At 47.6% G+C, this 19,682-nt stretch overlaps 1 long non-coding RNA gene across 10 annotated transcripts in view; it reads left to right on the forward strand.

Annotated features, from left to right (window-relative positions):
• Positions 1–6,037: 6,037 nt before the first annotated feature.
• Positions 6,038–19,682, forward strand: part of LOC149123674 (uncharacterized) — a 49,341-nt gene continuing 35,696 nt past the window's right edge. The window contains exons 1-5 of one of the 10 annotated variants that reach the window (XR_016213868.1): positions 6,040–6,334; positions 7,174–7,299; positions 11,343–11,450; positions 13,512–13,617; positions 14,674–15,063. This is a non-coding gene — a long non-coding RNA (uncharacterized LOC149123674). Of the gene's footprint in view, positions 6,335–7,173; positions 7,300–8,003; positions 8,141–11,338; positions 11,451–13,511; positions 13,618–14,673; positions 15,064–18,133; positions 18,371–19,682 lie in introns of those variants that run through there. The other 9 variants (XR_016213864.1, XR_016213869.1, XR_016213865.1 and 6 more) reach the window with 9 other exon arrangements.

Below are 19,682 nucleotides of genomic sequence, written 5' to 3' on the forward strand. Positions count from 1 at the left end.
CATGGCACTGGCCGCCCTCGCCCTGGACTAGCAAAAGGAACAAGACGCATGCCTGGTGGGATGAAAAGCATACTGGGGTCAGAAAACTGTGAATCCAGCACACTTAGACTTGGGATTTCCCTTCCACTTACTGCGTGTTTGGCTCTGGCAAGTGATGCGATTTGTCCAAGCTTTTGTGTTCTCTGGGGAAGTGAAACGGGTGGGGCTGCCCTCTGGTTGCTAAGACTGGATGCAGTGTTATCTCTGCAGATGTTGCGTAAACTCGTTTCCTGAGTCAGAATAAGGCATCCATGACACTGCTTCCTGCTTCCGTCCTTACGGTCAAACATTCACCTGCACTCTTTAACATGCAGGCCTCAAAATAGTCCTTTCTACACCCAAGAAAACTCAGCCGCTAGTGGGTGAGCAGCCTGTTCGTGACCAGGGGTCTACAGCGGTGGAACCAGAGTGGGTTCCTGTCCTTGCAGCATGGAGATCAGCGCCTTCTGCAAGCCAGAGTTTCGTCTCCCTGGCTTCCACCACAAAAGCCAAACCTCGTGTGCTTTTCTCCCCGGGAACTGGAAGTGCAGACACTTAATTATAACTTGGGGTTGCTTGAAATTACCAGTCTATGAAGTGACTGGCACGTGTTTCAGATCAAAATCATACTCTAAATCCTGAAATAACCATCTCCATTTTTCATATTCAAGACGACACAGGGAATCTGGCGTTGTATATCATAAACTCGGTGTTTCCTAGGATGACTTGTGGGGTTTTAAAAGTAGTTCTTCATGGAAACAAACTTCTCCATCCAATCGTTTAGGCTTGAACTGACAACACCCCAAATTATTGGGAAGGGTCTTAAGGATTTATTTGTGGCTTCTTGGTAACAGTGAGCACCCTGGCCACTTGAAGATGGCCATGCATTGGAGGGAGCAGGGAGTCGAGCACTGGGTATATAATGGAATGGCAGATGGCAATTTCAAAATGAAGTTTTATTTGATTTATTCAAAATGTAGCCACATACACACACAGATGCTTCACCTGCTGGCCACAACAGTCAGGCCTGGGCCAGGCTGAAGTCAGGAGCCTGGGGCTCCATCTGGGCCTCCCATGTGGGAGGCAGGGGCCCAGCACTCGGGCCATTTCCCACTGCTTTCCTAGGTGCTTTAGCAGGGTGCTGGATCAGAAGCCATGGCTTAACACATTGTGCTACAACACTGGCCCCAGGAAACAATATTTTTTAAAAAAATAAATCTATTTTTTCCACAGCTCAAGAGACCAGAAGTCTGATTTCAAGATGGTGAAAGGACAACACTCCCCCTAAGTTTTCAAGGAACAACCCTCCTGGCTTCTGCAGGTGGCATGGACAGCACCAGGCATCCCTTGGTGTGTGGCTGCCTCCCCCTTCACTGGGTCTTCTCCCCTGCAGGTCACTCTCCTTTCCCATAGATGGCAATCACTGGGCTTGGTGCCCACTCTAATCGGTATGGCTTCCTCTAACTCATTCTAACTGCAAGGACCCTGTGACCAAACAATGTCACATCCTGAAGTCCCAGGTGAACGTGAATTTTGGGGAAACCTCATGCTACCCATTGTGCTCTCCATTTATAAAGTGGAAGAGAATGCAAGGAGACACCCCCAGCAATGAAGAGCCTTGAAGAAAAATCATTTTAAGGGGTAATATCAACACAGCCACTAAATTTTCATAATTCCTAGTAAGACCACCACTCCTCCTCCATTAAATGTACCACAGCAGCACGCAAAGGAGGCCCAGAGCCTGCTGTGCCCTTGCTGACTCCCCCTTCCCTGGTGTTGGCACAGCCATCCTAATCACTGCAAACCAGTCACTCCTGCAGGGGAAGCTGCAATCAGAGCTGATTGCTAACTCATCCCTTCCGGACAGCAGCACAAACTCTTCTGACTGGGAAACATTCATATTTTTGAATGAAGTTCCATCTGGGCAAACCCAACATTTTGTGTTTTCCCTGAAAATACCAGGCAAGTCCAGATCAAAGCGTTTGTGTCAGACCCCAGTAGATGATGCTGATTGTAGTGGTTGGAGAAAGGCATCTTAGTAGAGGAAACCATGAAGGAGAAACGCGGGTGAGACCGTGAGCCGTGAGCAGGGCAGTTGGTGCAGGTCTCGGCGCGTCTGCAACAGAGGGTGGAGGGGGTTTGGGGTAGCAATGGGAGTTCCAGCCTCTCTTCACAACACTGCTCTCTACCTGGCCTCCCAGTGCTGGTGTGGGCGTAGCTTCCTGGGTGCCCCTACCGTGGTAGGTGCTCTTCTTTCTCCCTCCTATCATTGAGGTTGATTTCTTCTGAGAGGAGGAGCGTGGTGGGGGGAAAGAGGCACGGAATCACCACAGACCCCGGGAGCCGGGTGAAAGCAGGCCAGAGGCAAGCAGCCTGCAGACTCGTTTATTTCAGTTAGTACAGCAGCTTAAATAGCCAAGGCAGCCAATCCAGTCAAGGGGCGGTCTATGCACTAACCAATCATAGCCTGTTGCCAGGCAGTTTCCGAAGCCATCCAATCACAGCCCGTTGCCAGGCAGGCTCCGTTGTCAGTGGCCATCTTGGCATGGCCTTCTCCTTCCACCACATCCTATAGCATCTAGCCTTGTCTTTAATAAATCACCACTCACCGTGCATCACAAATGCCCATTTGCTCAGTTGCTTCTTCCACCAGACTGAGCTTTCAGAGGGAAGGTGTCATTCTTCTTGGCCTCCCCAGTGCCAAGGCTCATGGAATGTTTGCATAGAAAAAATGCCTAGAGCAGGGCGAGGCCATGAGGCAAGACTTGGAAACCCGAGGTGGGTGTTGGTGCAGTGGTTAGGATGCTGCTTAGGACGCCCACATCTAATACCAGAGTGCCTGGGTTTGAGTGCCTGCTCCACTTTCAATTCCAGCTGCCTGGACTGAGTCCTGGGCTCCTGGCTTCAGCCTGGCCCAGCCTCAGATGATGTGCGTCTTTGGGGAGTGAACCAGCGGATGGAAGACCACTCTGCCTTTCAAATCAGATCACAATAAATTAGAAAAAAGTCTCAGAAATCACTTGGGAATGTTACAAATTTCTTCCAACAACTGTGATGTTTGAGTAGATCATTCAATTTTTCTTTCTCTTCCCCTTGGTGACCCTACCAGTGAGGTAAATGAGGCAGGGCCTAAGATTGTCTATATTAGCTTCTCTATTATACATGATGTAAAAGATATAATATAAATAGTATATAATTACATGTTATGTGAAATATGTAATACAAATTATATATCTGTATTATGTTTTATGTAATATACATAAGATAAATAATATAATACATATTTATATTATTATCATTATCCCTAATGTAAATACATAATATGAATCATCTATCTATATGATTATCTGTACTACACACCATATAAAATAAATAATGCAAATCACACAACATATATATATTATCTACATTACAAATCATGAAAATACACAAAGCAAATATATGATATGTATCTGTATTATCATCTGTATTAAATTAATTGTCTCACAGCTCTGGAGACTCGAAGTCTGAGATCAAGGTGTTAGCAGGGCTGGTTCCTTCTGAGCCTATGAGGGAGACCCCATTACTGGCCTCATTCCAGCTTCCAACAACTACTGGTGATCTTTGGTGCTGCCATCTGGTAGAAGCCTCACTCTGATCTCTGCCTTCATCTTCACTTGGTGTCTCCCACGTGCATGTCCATCTCCAAATTTCCCTTGCCTCTAAGAACCCCAGTTGTGTTGCAAGCATGACCACAAAGACTTCATTTTATTACCCCTTTAATGACCATGTCTCCAAGGAAGGCCACCTGCTGAGGCACTGAGGGTTAGGGCCCAAATGGGATGCATTTCAGTCTATAATAGGCATCATATTTTCTGGTTAGCTTGATTGATTTTTCTATTTTTATATGAATCCTGGCAGCTGATATTCAATATCTCATTGAGTAACTCAAATATGTTGGTAAGATATTGAAAGGCCAAAGAGAGATTAATAAAAGGAATCAGTGAAGTGGACCTCAACTTAGAACATGGGTCAGGGCTGGACTACAGTGTGTAGCAACTTCCTGCTGAGGCAGCTGGTGCCCTGGGCTTCATCCAGCCTGTGGCATTGACCCCCATACCAACGACCTCCTGGGCTGCACCCTATGTAATCCCCAGTTGGCAAATCTGGAAGCTCCATCTCTCCTTTTTATCTGGAAGAGCTAGTTCTAGAAGGAATATAGAACCCTTGTGTGGGGAGCAACTCGGATTAGACTGTTACTCGAATTAAGACTTATTCTATGCATCTGCTCTCCCACAATATGGCGCTGGGAGAGGATGAAACAGCTTCTACACAGCTGCCTCCAGTTCAACCAATAAACAGCAGGACCTGCTCCTGATTGGAGGAGAGCAGCGTACTCGGCGTGTGGGTAGCAGAGTTGGGATTGGTGGAAGAGGACTATAAAGGAGGAGAGAGACAACATGCACTGGGGAACATCTATCTGAAGGAACACCTGTGCAGCCCCCGAGAGAGCCGGCCGGCGGTGTGCCGCTCCCCTGCGGAAGTGGGGAAAGTGGCAGGGGGAACCGCCCTTCCACGGAGGTGGAAAGGTTGGTAGCCAACCCGGGAAGAACCAGCAGTAAACCCGGGGAGGGCCGAGCAGACGAAAGAACAACGCAGGGTCCTGTGTCGTTCCTCCACGAAGAGGGGGAGCGACACCCTTGTGCTATTTTTATTCAGAAAACAGAAAATAAAATCTTTCCCTGTGCCTGATAAGTTGTGTGCTCTTCTTATTAGAGCAGAATGGATCACTGCCTCACGGAGCAAGGGCTCTGCTCTTGTCAACGGCAGACGTACGTTCAGTGCTCTCAGATCAATAGTCGTCTCATAGTTAGGCTCAAGAATTATTTGCTGCAGGCCAGCACCTGGCGAGCCATTCTGTCCACTGTTAGAACTGCTAGTGCATCTCCCACGTGGGATGCCAGAGGGCCAAATGCTTCCCGAGACAGCATCTTTAGGGCACTGAACTAATGCATCTGTCAACGAGAGAAAATACTGAGGTTGCACCCACTAAAAGGAATTCTTTGTTCACGGAGTTTTACTACCTATAGAGTTTCACAGACGCTGGCAGAGGCCGGAGGCAGCAAGCTAGTTCAGGCTGCGTGGGTGGAGTGTGTATCTGCACCCCGCTGAGTGGGGTACGTTGTGCAGCGTGGCCCTGGAGAGTGCTCTGAGAGAGGGGCTTGCAGGCAGCCCAAGACAAACTTGGGACTGGAAGGAGCAGGGATTGGCTGCAGTTAAGAGACACGTTTTAATCAACTCACACTCATACTTGGCCCTCTGCAAAGTTCTGCCGGATCCGTGGCTTTCCCGGCAGAACTTAGAGATAACTAGACCCGAAATGAAGTGGGTTGGTTTGTTTCCTAGGCATGAAGATAGAACATTGTTATTTTCCTGAAGCTGGTGCCTGCAAGCTCAGTTCTGGGCTGTGGGCTGGCTACTGACGGGACGGGAAGTTCTGAGGGATGGGACTGGGAGGCTCCGGGTAGAGACAGGGCTCTGCTGGGACAGGGCAGGTGCCAGGTGAGCCTGAGGTGATGAGCAGGGCCTCTGGGGAGGGCAAGCCATGGAACCTGGAGTTGAGCTTGCAAGCAGAAACACCGGCACTAGCAGATAGACGGCGATGTCCACGGAGCCTCAGTCAGGTTGAGTCTCATGAAAGTGCTCTTTTGTATGTGGAAACAATTGATTATCAGTAGTTCCACATGCTGTGGCCCAATCAAGTGGACGGTAAGATGAATGAGACATGTGCTGGTGGCGATGGAACCTCGTCTGTCCACAGTGGCCTGTCCCTCCCTAACCCCAGTGCTGCCGGCTCAATCACATTTCACAGCAAAAGACGCTGGACGCCATTCACACTGCTCAGCCCCAGGAAACATGTCCTCCAGATATCTAATTACTCAAAGATCCATTCATTTCCCAGCAAAATTCCCAATCTCTTCCCCACCCAAGCCCCCATTTGTGATTAAGTTTACCTAAAAGTAAAAGCATTCTAGAAAGAACAGCCATGAACACTAGGATATGGATGGTTATTTCAACATTCCTGATGTTATTTGTGGCATATTGTGGTCGAGAACCCGGGCTCCAGAGCCAGCCTGCCTGGATTTGAGTCCCGGGTCCTCTACTGACCACCTGTGTGTCTTTGGACGCGTTATTAACCTTCCACCACCTCAGCCTCCTCACCTGTGAACTTCACTGATGATCTGCACTTGGGAGTAATTTCGGAGAACGAGTCTTTGTTGGTCGACACCTTGCCTATTCCTGTACCTAAAGTCAGGACCTGACTTCCCAGAGAAAGGTGAGTGTTCACTGAAGCTCGTGTGGGGTGAACGTTGTGCCTGGGCACACCTGGTCTTTGTCCTGCCCATCTGTGTGCCATCACTGCCTTGTCTGAGTGTTGAGTTGGGATATAGCAGCTCAGAGTTCTGAAACCTGGTCCTGGAATTATGGATCCAGTATTCTTCCCGCTACTCTAGGACCAGACATGCCTTATGAAAGAAAGGTGACTGGGCACCTGGGCACACAGGTGCCGTGGCCCAGGACGGGGAGAGGAACCTGCACTCTGGGCTGCACTGTCCCTCTGGAAGGGGCAGCCATGGAAACCTTTGAGTCTTAGTTTCCTCATATGTCTAGGCTGTCTATAGACTTACTGTAAAGCTGCATACTTCGTGAAAGTGGCACTGGTGGGAACTCAGTACTAAAATTTGAATTAGTGCCTTACCATGCACTGTGGTTTCAATGTGCCCTCCAAAAGTTCACATGCGGGAAAATTAACCCCCAAAGTCAGGTGTGAATGGCATTGGAGACGGGGTCTCTGGGAGTTGATTAGAGTTTCAGGTCATTAGTGTGGGGCCCATCATGGCAGCAATTTTTTTTTAATTTATTTTATTTATTTGAAAAAGCGAGAGAGAGAGAGAGAGAGAGAGAGAGATTTTTCTATCTGCTGGTTCACTCCCCAAACAGCTGCAACATTCAGGCCTGGGCTAGAAGCTTCATCTGGGTTTCCCTTGTGGGTGCAGGGGCCCAAGGACTTGAACCATTTTCAGCTGCTTTCTCAAGGGCATTAGCAGGGAGCTGGATCAGAAGCAGAGCAGCCTGGACACGAACTGGTGCCCATATGGGATGTTGGCATTGCAGGTGGTGGCTTAACCCATTACGCCACAATGCTGGCCCGCAGCAATGGTTTCGTAAGAAGAGGAAGAGACCTGGGCTCTCTCGCTCCCACTCTGGCTGAGTGATGCCTTCCACGCAGCGATGATGCAGGTGCGGCCTTTTAATTTTCTATCTGATCAGACTCAGACCTGTGAAAAGTATACCTTTCTTCATAAGTGGGCCAGGCTCCGGTGTTTTGTAGCAATGAAGAAGGGACTGCGGCACTCCATGGGCACAGGGGCTGCCACAGACATCCCTCCTGCGTGCTTTGAGGGTTTGTCTTCCTTTTTGCATCTTTTGGCCTCTTCTCTGCTCCCACTGTGCAGGGACTCTGTGATGAGCTTTTAAGCCATTTGGAACAAGGCCGTTGTGTATGAAATTAAATATCAGCCTGCTTGAGTGGCCTCCAAATTTCCCTGGGGCCCACGCTGGCATTTAATTTCTGATTAATATTACTTTGAAATTTCTGAAACCCAATATGCTTTTGTTAGGAGCCCCTTTCTTTTATTTTTTTGAAGAGGTCTGGGACAGTCACACTAGGGAGCTAGCTGCAGAGTCAGAGCCATGGTCACTGTCAAGGGGGATGAGGTGGTGGAAGGAAGACTCAGGCGGCTTCGCCTGGGGACTTGGGCTGCTCCCGGCGTGCGCCCTGCCTTGGTCTGCAGTGGTGCACACGGTGCGCCTCCTGCTGCACCGTGGAGGTCAGCGAGGTTGGCTTCCTAGGAGCCCTGAAAAAGGCTGGAGCCTCTCTGAGGTTGAGGTGTCTCTGCTGTGATCAATATGCTGGGACAGTTTCCATATTCTCCCACTTTCAGGCCTCTGACTGATGATCAGCTCAGAGGGGAAGGACGCCTGTGATCCCGGAGAGTCAACGGCCTCTCAGAATCTAATTTCAGGGGAAGATCTAAGGAGAGTGAACAGCAAGAAAAATGTGTAAGGGATCATATTAATCAGTTTGCAATCACTCAAACTTCAAAAAAATTTTCCTTTGAAAACAACTAATTTGCACAGCCTTTTGGTCTGTAATGACTCTATAAATTATCAGCAGAAGTTTTATGTCAAAAGGAGTATGCTCTGAGGATGAGCCTTGAATTTTAACCTCTGCTCTGCTGGCATTAGTGATGTAGGCTGATTTTATCCCCCTTTGACCTGAGTCTCTGAAGAAAGTGTTGCCAGGGGGGCTTTCCTGTGTAACCTGCTTCGGGGACACTTCCTGAAGGCAGATTTCCTCAAGGCTTCTCCCCTGTCATATTTCAAGAATAATTCTTTTGAAACTTGGGTCCCGAAGGTCACTTGCCTGCAGCTTGTTCAGGCTGGGAGGTCTTGGCCCAGTTCTGCCTTAGCTATCAGTAGACCTTGCCCAGGAGTGCAGAGTGTAGCATCGTGGTCTCTGCACAATGCCACATTGCTTGACCCTGGGCCGTGACGCCAAGACGGGTTGTAAAACAGGGGCAGGGAAGAGATTTGAGACATACAGAGCATTTCTTGTCACTTAATTGCCATTCTAAAATATTTATTTGGGAGCAGAAAGAGAAACACACAGAGAGAGTTCCCATACTCTGATTCACTCCCCAAGTGCCAACAATGGCCAGCACCAGGCGGCAACTCTGTCCAGCTCTCCCAGATGGCAAGGACCCAGTCACTTGAGCTGTCCCTTGTTGCCTCCCGAGAGGCACATTATGAGGAAGCTGGAATCAGGAGCAGAACAGGGACTTGAACCCAAGTACCCTGCTGTGGTGCACAGGTGTCTCAACCATAAGGCCAAACACCTACCTCTAATTTCTGTTTTTAAAATCAAGGTTATGTAAGGGACTCTTAAAGGCCTAGTTGGCGAAACTTGGCTTTCCCTAAATGATAGAGAAATCTTAGCAGTGTCATCAGTCTATGGTCTGAAGAGCTGACCCAATTAAATAATAGCTGGATTAAGCAAGAAACAACAACAACGAAACAAACAGGACCAAATATTTTGTGTCATATTTAATCTTTGCAAACTAGAGAAAATGCCTCCAATTATGGTATTCAAAGGCACGAGCTGGCTGGCCACGGTAAAATCTACCAGTCTGGAGCCAAATAATAAGGCAGATCAGGTGATGCTGGGCCGTGGTCTGCTGTAGGCTTCCCAAGAGTGGTCCTAGGCTCTGGGAAGACGAGCAGCTCGCTTGCTCCTCTCCCCCTGTCTCTTCCTCCCTTTTTACTTCACGAGATTTATTCCGAGTGGGAACTTGTTATCTGGAGAATAATAGGTATATCTACTTGATTTGTCCTATTTATTGTTTTTAACGATTTATCTACTTGAAAGATATTATTTATTTAGCTAAATGAAAAAGAGAGAGAGAGAGAGAGAGAATGAGAATCTTTTATCTGCTGGGTTATTCCCTAAATGGCTACAGCAGCCAGGTCTGGGCCAGATTGAAGCCAGGAGCCTGGAACTCCATCCAGGTTTCCCATGTGGGCAGCAGGGAACCAAGTACTTGGGCCATCTTCCACTGGCTTCCCCAGGGCATCGGCAGGAACTTGGATGGGAAGGGGCGTAGGGAGGACTGGAACCAGCCTCAGCAAGCGCTGCTTAATCTGTTGGGTGAGCTGCAATACCCTTCATTTCCGCTAGTTGGAGATTGAGGGAAGAGCCTGAAGATAGTGACGACTACTTTCTGTTAAACTGCACAGTGGTAAGGAATTCTGACCTTTCTCCCCGATGTCATTGGGAACAGAGTTCCTGAAAAAAGCTCCCTTTACTGTGGCTCGCTGTTGCTCACATTTGTACTGATTCAAGAGGTTCTTTGAGAAGAAAACTTTCCTGAAGCAAGCGCGTATTCCAGCAATGCCCAAGGCAACTTTTTTTTTTTTTTTTTTTTCCTGGCTTCCGTTTAGTTCTGACTCATGTCCCCTGATAACTGAGTTCTTTACCAGGAGCTTTAATTATTTTCATCACTGGTTCTTGCTTCACTGTTCCCTGGACCAATCTGTTCTGTTTTCTTAAATGCTTGGCTACGGAACAGCAGGCCAGCTCCGTTTTCCACTCTCCTCTAAGCCAGGGCTGTGGGTGGCCCAAGGATGTCCTAACTTGAGATGGTTTTCTTGGATGTCATCTTTTTTTTTTTTTTTTTTTTTTTGACAGGCAGAGTGGACAGTGAGAGAGAGAGAGACAGAGAGAAAGGTCCTCCCCTGCCACTCCAAGGCCTCCAATGGCCGCCGCGGATGGCGTGCTGCAGCCAGCACACCGCGCTGATCCGAAGGCAGGAGCCAGGTGCTTCTCCTGGTCTCCCATGGGGTGCAGGGCCCAAGCACTTGGGCCATCCATTGCACTCCCTGGCCACAGCAGAGAGCTGGCCTGGAAGAGGGGCAACCGGGACAGAATCCGGCGCCCCGACCAGGACTAGAACCCGGTGTGCCGGTGCCGCAAGGCGGAGGATCAGCCCAGCGAGCCGCGGCGCCGGCCTGGATGTCATCTTGTATAGACTTTGTAGACTAGAATTTCTGAGTGCATCCTCTGAAATGATTTTTTTCCCCGTGTAACTTCCGAGAGCAGATCTTAGCAGGTAGGTGACTGACCCCGTTGTCCGCTTGGTGGCCATTGGGAAGGAGTGACTCAACAGTGAACTCAGGGGAGGCTGAGGTAGACAGCTAACCCTGCTGGGTGATGAGGACGTACAAAGCTTTTCTACAGGAAATTAGCTCTCTGGGTTTCTGTTGTCGTGAGCATAGGGCCCTCCATTCATGCCTATGCTTCAGTGATTTTCACAATAGTTCAAACAGTGTGGTAGAGGCACTGAGCTTTCGGAGTGGACCCTTCCAGGAGATATAGCTGTTGAAAAGGGTCATGAGGGTGTCTGAACCTCCTCCCCCAGGAATCACCCTTTTAGTTTGTGACTCCTGAGAGAGTTCCAGGGGGTTCCAGCCTGGGGCAGTGTTTACTTACTGGCTGAAAGGACACCTCTGTGATTGGCATTCAGTCCCCCTATGCTCTTCGGGGTGCTGGAAACTTCTTATACCAGCTCTTGACAACCAGTTGTTTAATGTCCAGGGGTCTTGAGAACTGTTTTTATTATTTTTAAAAAGAAATATTTATTTTATTTATTTGAAAGGTAGAGTTGCAGAGGGAGGGAGGGATAGATGGAGAGATCCTCCATCTGCTGGTTCACTCCCAAAGCCAGGAGCCGAAGCCAGGAGCCAGGAGCCAGGAGCAAGGAGCCAGGAGCAAGGAGCCAGGAGCCAGGAGCCAGGAGCCAGGAGCCAGGAGCTTCTTCTGGGTCTCAGACCAGGTGGGTGCAGGGGCCCAAGCATTTGGGCCATCCTCTGCTGCTTTCCCATGCATATTAGCAGGGAGTGGGATCAAAGGTGGACCAGCTGGGGCTCGAACTGGCTCCCATATGTGATGCCAGCACTGCAGGTGACAGCTTAACCCAGTATGCCGCAACTCTGGGTCCCCAAATAAAGCCTTAATAACAGCATTGAAGTACTTTTCTTGTTTGACACCGGAACACCTGAGAGAATATTTGGATTTTATTCTGTGTTGTCATAATGGTGATGGTTTGAAGAAAGGATTCCTAAGATATGTTAAAATTTTTACTGTGATGTAAATTTAAAATATTATCTAAAAAACTACAAAGAAAAAAAGTCAGACAGAAAGGTAGAAGAAGGAGGGTAAGAGAGAGGGAGGAAGGGAGTAACATTTAACATCTGTTAAAATGAATAAAAATTAAAATAAACATACAAAAATGGTAAAAATAATTCCCAAAACATAGAAAACTCATCTCCATGAAATGTGCACATGTACATGTGTATCTTGGATTTTCTCTGGGAATTCATATATCACGGTTAGTTGGAAAGCTCTAGACTAACATATTCAGGCTTGTATCTCTGGGGATCATTAAAAAACACCAGTTACTGGTTTTCATGGTTTATTCTACTTTAATTTTTAAGTAACTCATAAGTTTTTAGCAGAAAGTTGTTTTTCTTTTTAAACAACCCAACCAATGAGTTTTAGGGTCTTTACTGCTGGAAGTTAAAGTGAATATTGTGTTATTGACTGGCAGTAGACAGGATGTGATCAAGTGCATTGTCAAGATTCCTCAATTGGATGTATTAGTAACAGCTTCTCAGGATTGATAACCGCCTTTAATAGGTAATTTGGAATCTCTGATTCCTCCCTCTTTCCATTCATCTCTCTTTTTTTCTTTTAACCTAGAAACCTTTTATTTAAGGTATACAGACTTCATGCATTTCACACATACAAATTTAGGAACACAGTGATTCTTCCAACCCTACCCTTCCTCCCACCTGCACGTCCATCCCTCTTCCTCCTCCCTCTTCTATTCCCATTCTTAATTTTTACTAAGATTATTTTCAATTAACTTTATACACATAAGATTAACCCTACACTAAGTAAAGAGTTCAACAAGTAGTATGAAAAAAACAAAACAAAAACAGAACACAGTTCTTCAACTGTCGAGACGAGAGCTGTTCAAAGTCATGGCTTCTCAAAGTGCCAAGTTCACTCCCATAGATTACCTTCTAGGTTCTGTTAGGCACCACAGATCAGGGATAACATATGGTATTTTTCTTCTGGGACTGACTTATTTCACTAAGTATAATGGTTACCAGAGAACCAGTTTTTGATATAGCAATTATCAGACATGAAGCAGCATAAACTTACAATAAAAGTATGCTAAAAATGGAAGTGCTCCTTAACCTCGCCACTTCCTGATGAGCTGTTTTCCTACCACGCTGGTGGGAATGCAATACAATGGTGTGCAGTTACACCCCCCTGCCCACTGTGTGGCTTATGTGGCCATGTCTATAGCTCTGACACAGACCTGTAGTGGACCAGGGTTCCCTTGACTCTATGATCAAATGGGTTCATGCTGGCTGGAAATCAGCTCGTGCCCTCTCTGATTGCTTTCTGTGGGAGGAATCTGCTGCTGTGACTTACCAGCCCACTCTGCTGCTGACTCTACTTGGGGGGCCGGGAGTTGGGACCTCCCTCTGTAGGCCTGCAATTGTTCTCACGCTGACTGCGGGTCCTGGAGTAACATGAGAGAATGGCTTCCTGTTGGGTCTCACGCCTGTTGACACAATCGGTCACCTGGTCTTCCTATGGTGTTTTTCTCAACCGACTCCTGGGTACTCTGATTCTACTCACTCTTCTGGTTCTCTGACAACCCCGTCTCCACCATAATTCTTGTTCTTAAAACTTGACATTTTTTCAAGTTTCTGCTCTAGGCCTTTTGCTGTATCCCAAACAACTCTCTTGAATTTGGAAAACTCACTGGCAGACCATAGAATTCATGGTTAACTGAAACTGTATCTCTCCTGTCCAACAGGTCGGCCTCTGCTTTTGATTTGCTTCTGTTTATCAATGGGAGATGGCACTTTCGTGTTGGCTCAGCTATACAGGCCTTGAGCCATCCGTGACTGCGTCCAACACAGGTTCTGGTTTTTGTCTTGTTTCCTTTCCCCACCACAGGTTTTCAGGGAAGGTCACTGTTCTCGGCTCATTACACTTGTACAACATCTGGCTGAAAAACACGAGCTACATCTTGTTAAAGTGTAGAACTCATTTGGAAAGTGATAATATTGTATGTAAATTGTCCTACAATGTGGGACAAGCTACACACCCCGTCCTTCCTTCAGAAGAGCAAGGTTTTATTTTAGGAGTTGTTTCTCAGCAATGAGACTCGGATAGAAACAGAAGTCACTAGGAGCCACCTTGAAAGGGGGAGATTTTGCTGATTTTGCCTTTGGCTCATGGAGATGGAGAGGGGTGTGGGTGCCTGCCTGTGGGTGGGGACAGGGAGAGTGCTTGTTCCCCTGGCCATTCCCCGTGAAGTTTGGGCTCCCTGAGCAGGGACTCTGCCTTCTGTAGGCATTGGGTGCAGGAGTTTCGCCAGCTTCCAGGGACCCTTGGAAATTGCCCTGCTTACCTCAGAGTCCCAGAAGCTCAGGGAGTGAGAGCATCTACCCAGGGCTCAGGTACGGGTCAGAGCCACTGCTGCACAGTCCCGAGAATTCTCCGTGTCTGACTGCGTCGTCGTTGAGGTGCAGAGAATCCGTTCGGTGGTTTTAGAGTGAATCAGGGATTGCCCTCGTATCACACTCCTTTTCTTTCTAACCTATTTTTAGGTCCCTGTTTTTATCTGAATGTATTTTAGAAAAAAATATTGTCAAATATGGGGAAGAAAATGACGTTTTGATATAGGTATATGTTGTAGAAAGATTAAATGAAGCTAATTATTACATCTATCACCTTACCTACTCACCATTTTTTTAATGATGAGAACACTTATATCAGTCTTTTCAACAGTTTCAAAACACACAATATGTTTAATATTAATTAATATCAAATAATCATTAAATTAATATTACTATTAATAAACACATAATATGTTCAGTGTTAACTGGCTGCCATGTTGTATAACGGAGTACCCAAACCAACCAACATTCCTTCCTTCCTTCCTCCTTTTTTTTTTTCTTTCCCTCTTTCAGGAAAGAGATGGAGATACAGACAGAGAGCTTCCATTTGCTGTTTCACTCCCCAAATGCCTCCAGCAGCTGGGCTGAAACTGAGTTGGGGCCAAAGCTGGCAGCTGGGATCTCAGGTCTTCCTGTGGTGGCAGGGACCCAGTTTCCTGCTCTGCATTGTTAGGAAGCTGGAGCCAGGATTCAGGACCAGGAATCGAACCCAGGTCCTCCCATGTGGGATGGGAGCACCTTAACCAGCGGCTTAGCTTCTAGGCTCAGTATCCACCTGCTCTGTTGCTCCTGGTTAACTGAAACTTTGTTCCGTATGTTTTGAAGATGAGGTCATGTTGATATTTATGAAAACATAGGATTATTCAAGGAAAGAAGCATGATATGGTGGTTATTTGAGATAAATGTAAAGGGTAGAGGAAAAGAGAAGAAAAGTGTGGGGCTGGGGTTGACACTGTGGTGCAGTGGGCTAAACCTCCACCTTGGTGCCAGCATCCCAAATGGGCGCCAGTTCTAGTCCCGGCTGCTCCTTTTCTGATCCAGCTCCCTGCTGTGGCCTGGGAAAGCAGTGGAAGATGGCCCAAGAGCTTGGGCCCCTGAACCCACATGGGAGACCTGGAAGAGGCTCCTGGCTTTGGGTTGTGGACATATAGGGAGTGAACTAGTGGATAGAGGACTTTTCTTTGTTTCTCCCTCTGTCTGTAACTCCACCTCTCAAATAAATAAATAATTTTTTTAAAAAAAGAGAATGCCTTTAAAAAACAAAGAAAAGTATAGAACTTAACTAACAGATGCAGAAAAATGCATTTTCTCTTTTTTTCAAGATTTATTTATTTGAAAGGCAGAGTGACAGAGAGACAAGGGGAGAGACCTTCCATCTGCTGGTTCACTCACTAAATGGCTGCAACAGCCAGGTCTGGGCCGGTTTGAAGCCGGGAGCCAGGAACTCCATCTGGGTCTCCCACGTGGGTATTAGGGGCCCAGGTACTTAAGGCAGCAGCTGCTGCTTTCCCAGGTGCAATAGCAGGAAGCTAGATAAGAAACAGAGCAACAGAGACTTAAACCAGTGCTCCAGTATGGAATCCTGTGTCAGGCAGCGTCTTACCCACTGTGCCCCCAGAAAAATGCATGCTCTGCCAAGATGAAAACAGGTGCTCTCGTCAAAATATTGCAGTTAGGATTTTTATAGCGGGTCTGGCCAGTACCTGTGTAAGCTGCACCGTGTCTTCCGTGTGGTGCAGTAGAATTTTATCATAGTTGGATTGTCACCAGAGAAAAGGCCATGGAAGCTGTGGGGTTCCTGTCTTCACACAAGAAAGAACTCAGGCATGAGACAGAGTGAAGTGGCAAGGTTTTACTGGGGACAGGGCATCTGTCAGAATGGAAGGGATAGGGAGAGAGCGCCAAGTTGCTGGAACTAGCGAGCGGAGGGCTGAGCATGTGGTCTTTTTTTTTTTTTTTTTGAAACCAGTGTGGAGATTTCTTTATTTTTATAAAAAACTTTTATTTAATAAATAATAAATTTCAAAAGTACAACTTTTGGATTATAGCAGTTCTTCCCCCCATAACCTCCCTCCCACCCCCAAACCATCCAACCTCCTACTCCCTTTCCCATCCCATTCTTCATTAAGGTTCATTTTTAATTATATACAGAAGATCAACTCTATACAGATGACAACAGTTTGCACCCACACAGACACACAAAGTATGAAGTACTGTTTGAAGACTAGTTTTACTGTTAATTCTCATAGTACAACACATTAAGGACAGAGATCTTACATGGGGAGCAAGTGCACAGTGACTCCTGTTGTTGGTTTAACAATTGACACTCTTGTTTATGGCGGCAGTAATCACCTGAGGCTCTTGTCTGAGCAGGAAGTCCTCCCCCTCTCCTCCAGGACAAAGGATAGGGAGTCCCAATGGATGGATTCCTTGGGTGAAAATTAGCAAATTCCTCCCCAGATTTGCTAGCTCAGGGCAGAGTAGAGGGGCTTCCCTTAGGGCATCTGTGAAGGTTTTATTGCCCCGTTATCAGGTCAGGTAACTCCTTTGGTCCTGAGGAGAGAATTCTGGGAGCTTTCCTTGGGGTTGGGGCTGGGACCACCTGGAAGGTTATCAGGGTCAGGCGGGACTTTGAGGTGCTAGATGGTGGGCTTCTGGAACTTCCACAGTGGGTGCTGGTCTTCAGGCCCTTCTCACACACACACAGGCTAATTCCTGACTGTCTACCCAACAGAACATTTACAGTTCCAATTTTATCCACCACTTGCTGATTGAGCACTACGTTTTTGCCAAGTGTTCTTCTGTTACATCACCAAAAAGTCAGGTGAGGATAAACATTTGTGCAATGTTACTCACTTGTCATTGTGAGTTGCATTGAGATTGTGGAACCAGGGGATGGTTAAGCCACTAAGCCTTGGTCCTGGGGCCGCCCAGAGAGGAGCTGGGTCTGTGTGAGTGAGGCCTCTGACTCTGGAGGTGTGGTGGGGGATCTTCACCCACCACGTGGGTTCTGCGAGCCTGTGCTGTGGACAGAATGGGCAGATATAAGCTCCATTCTTAGGAGCTCACCATCTCATTTTCACAAAATAAATTGAAAGTTACCTTTTCTATTCAAAATATCTTAAAATTTTGGCAATCACTATTTAAAAAGAGCTATTTAGGGCATGGACTTTTGTGTGGGGAATAAGACGCAGCTCCAAACAGCAATGTGTGTATTCAATAAGCTTCTATTGAAAGCTGGGTTTATTAAAAAGCTCCCTGTTCAATCTCAAAACAATACGTAATTCTGTCCAATTTCTTCACTTCAATACACGCCATTTTTCAATCTCTGGTGTCCTTGAGGCGGCTGTGGCTGTTCCCTGTCACCTGTTGACTTATCTCCTGCTCTCTGCCTGGGTGGGGGGAGGGAGCTGGGTAGCCACTTACTCAGCTGGACAGGGGGCCTGAGGCAGACCTTCCAGACACAGCAGCCAGCCACCCTCCAAGTCTGTCTAAAGCTCAGATGCAACCATACCCAACCGCCCCCACTCAGGTCCAGTTGTAGCCCCCATCCCCAGGCTGATCAGTTGGGAGGCTGGGGAGGCACACCTAGCCACTTTGGTCTTTGACCCATTTTAATCTCCCGCTCCCACTGGAGTTTCCTCCAGCTTGTCACACACCCACCTACTGTGGACTCTCCGTGTGTCTTGGGTCTTGGTCCAGCCCCAGCCCTTCCACACCAGGACTGGGCTCCTGAGGCTGAGGGATCTGCTCCCACCTCCTGCAGGGGGTTGGTCTAAGGACAAAGGAAAGTTTGAAAGAAGAGGCTGGATTCTCCCCTTGGCAAATAAGGGAAGGAATTCCCCTCCCTTTCTTTGTCTTAGATCCTTTATCTTAGGAAGTGTGTGACTCTGTTCTTTTCTCTTCTTTGAAATGCATCTACATTCTTTTGAGGACTAGATAGGGCTTTTGTCTGCAGGTGACCCAGGAATGTCCCTCTCTGAAGGGCCTGGGGGCCATCTCTTTGATACATAAACAGGGAAGGAGCTAGCCCCCTGCTTGTCTTCCAGTTTCTCCTGGACAGTGGGAGCCTATCTGGGAGCCTTGTCTCAGGTCCTGTGATAAAGGCCGAACAAGTTTATCTCTCCTTTGGATAAAACTAATCAACTAACAGTCACAAGGTGAAACAAGAGTGAGCTACTCCAGGGCTAGCTGCAGCTTATGAGATGGGGTAAGTCTGTCCTTTCTGGCTTTGCGTCTCTTAGGGGATTGCCTGTTAGGTGTACCACATTCTGGTTTTATGCTTATTCAATTATAAAAGTGTCTTTGTCCCTGTGGGGAATGGGTTTTTGGGCTGGGAGATTTTAACTATGTTTTTGACATGGGGTAGGGTGGAGAGAGTTGAGGGAGTCCCGCTCCAGCAGTAGATTTTTTTAAAAGATTTATTTATTTATTTGAAAGTCAGAGTTACACAGAGAGGAAAGAGAGAGAGAGAGATCTTCCATCTGATGGTTCACGCCCCAATTAGCTGCAGGGAGCCAATTGATCCGAAACCAGGAGCCAGGAGCTTCGTTCAGATCTCCCATGCCGGTGCAAGGGCCCAAGGACTTGGGCCATCTTCTACTCCCAGGCCATAGCAGAGAGCAGGATCCGAAGTGGAGCAGCCAGGTCTTGAACCTGCGTCCATATAGGATGCTGGCACTGCAGGCCAAGGCATTAACCTGCTGCGCCACAGTGCTGGCCCCAGTAGGGGAATCCTGTTCCTAGGATTAGAGACCTGCAGCTCTTCCTCCCACCCCAGTCCGCAGGTGCGCAGGCGGTGCCCCAGGTCACACTCACAGCTCCTCCCTCAAGTGGCTCACAGCCTCCAGCCAGACCCCGGCAGCCTGCTTGGGAGGACATCTTAGTCTGCATTGCTCACTTCCTGGGAAAGGCTCCTTTCCCTGTTTTCCAAGCTCCAAGGGCAAGCAGATGACTCTGTGGGCTGAGTTTTGACCTCTCCTTTGCTATATTCAAGATCTAAGTCCTAACCCACAGTCACATCCCAGAGAGTGATTGCCTGGGAAGAGAAGGGCTTTCAAAGGTGATTAGGGTAAAATGAGGTCATTAGGGTGGGCCGGTGTCCTATGGGAGGTGGGCAGGCTTGCCAGGAGACAGGGAGAAGACACTCATCAAGCAGCCTGGAAGAAACCAGCTCAGCTGGGCCCAGAATTGTGCTGTTTAAGCTGCCCTGTCTGTGGACACAAGGACTCAGGGCTTTTCTGAACGATGCTCTCTGCTCATTTTGTGGTTTTGCTTAGGGAAGATTCTACTTAGTCTTAGGAGTCCTCAGAACCTCTGGTTTAACAAATACAGAAGTGTCCATGTCATTTCCTTCATGTATTTACCCAGAAACCTGAGCTACCTCCTCTCTCCCTACCTCTCTCCTCCATTTCCCCTTCCATCTCCCTCCCCTCCTTCCTCTCCCCCTCCCTCCCTTCATCCTTCCTCCATCCTCCTCCCTCCCCCTCCCTCCCTTCATCCTCCTCCATCCTCCTCCCTCC

The sequence above is a fragment of the Oryctolagus cuniculus genome, chromosome 10 (assembly GCF_051225735.1).
Source record: "Oryctolagus cuniculus isolate XC-2025 breed Fujian yellow rabbit chromosome 10, ASM5122573v1, whole genome shotgun sequence".
In the NCBI taxonomy this organism is placed as follows: Eukaryota; Metazoa; Chordata; class Mammalia; order Lagomorpha; family Leporidae; genus Oryctolagus; species Oryctolagus cuniculus.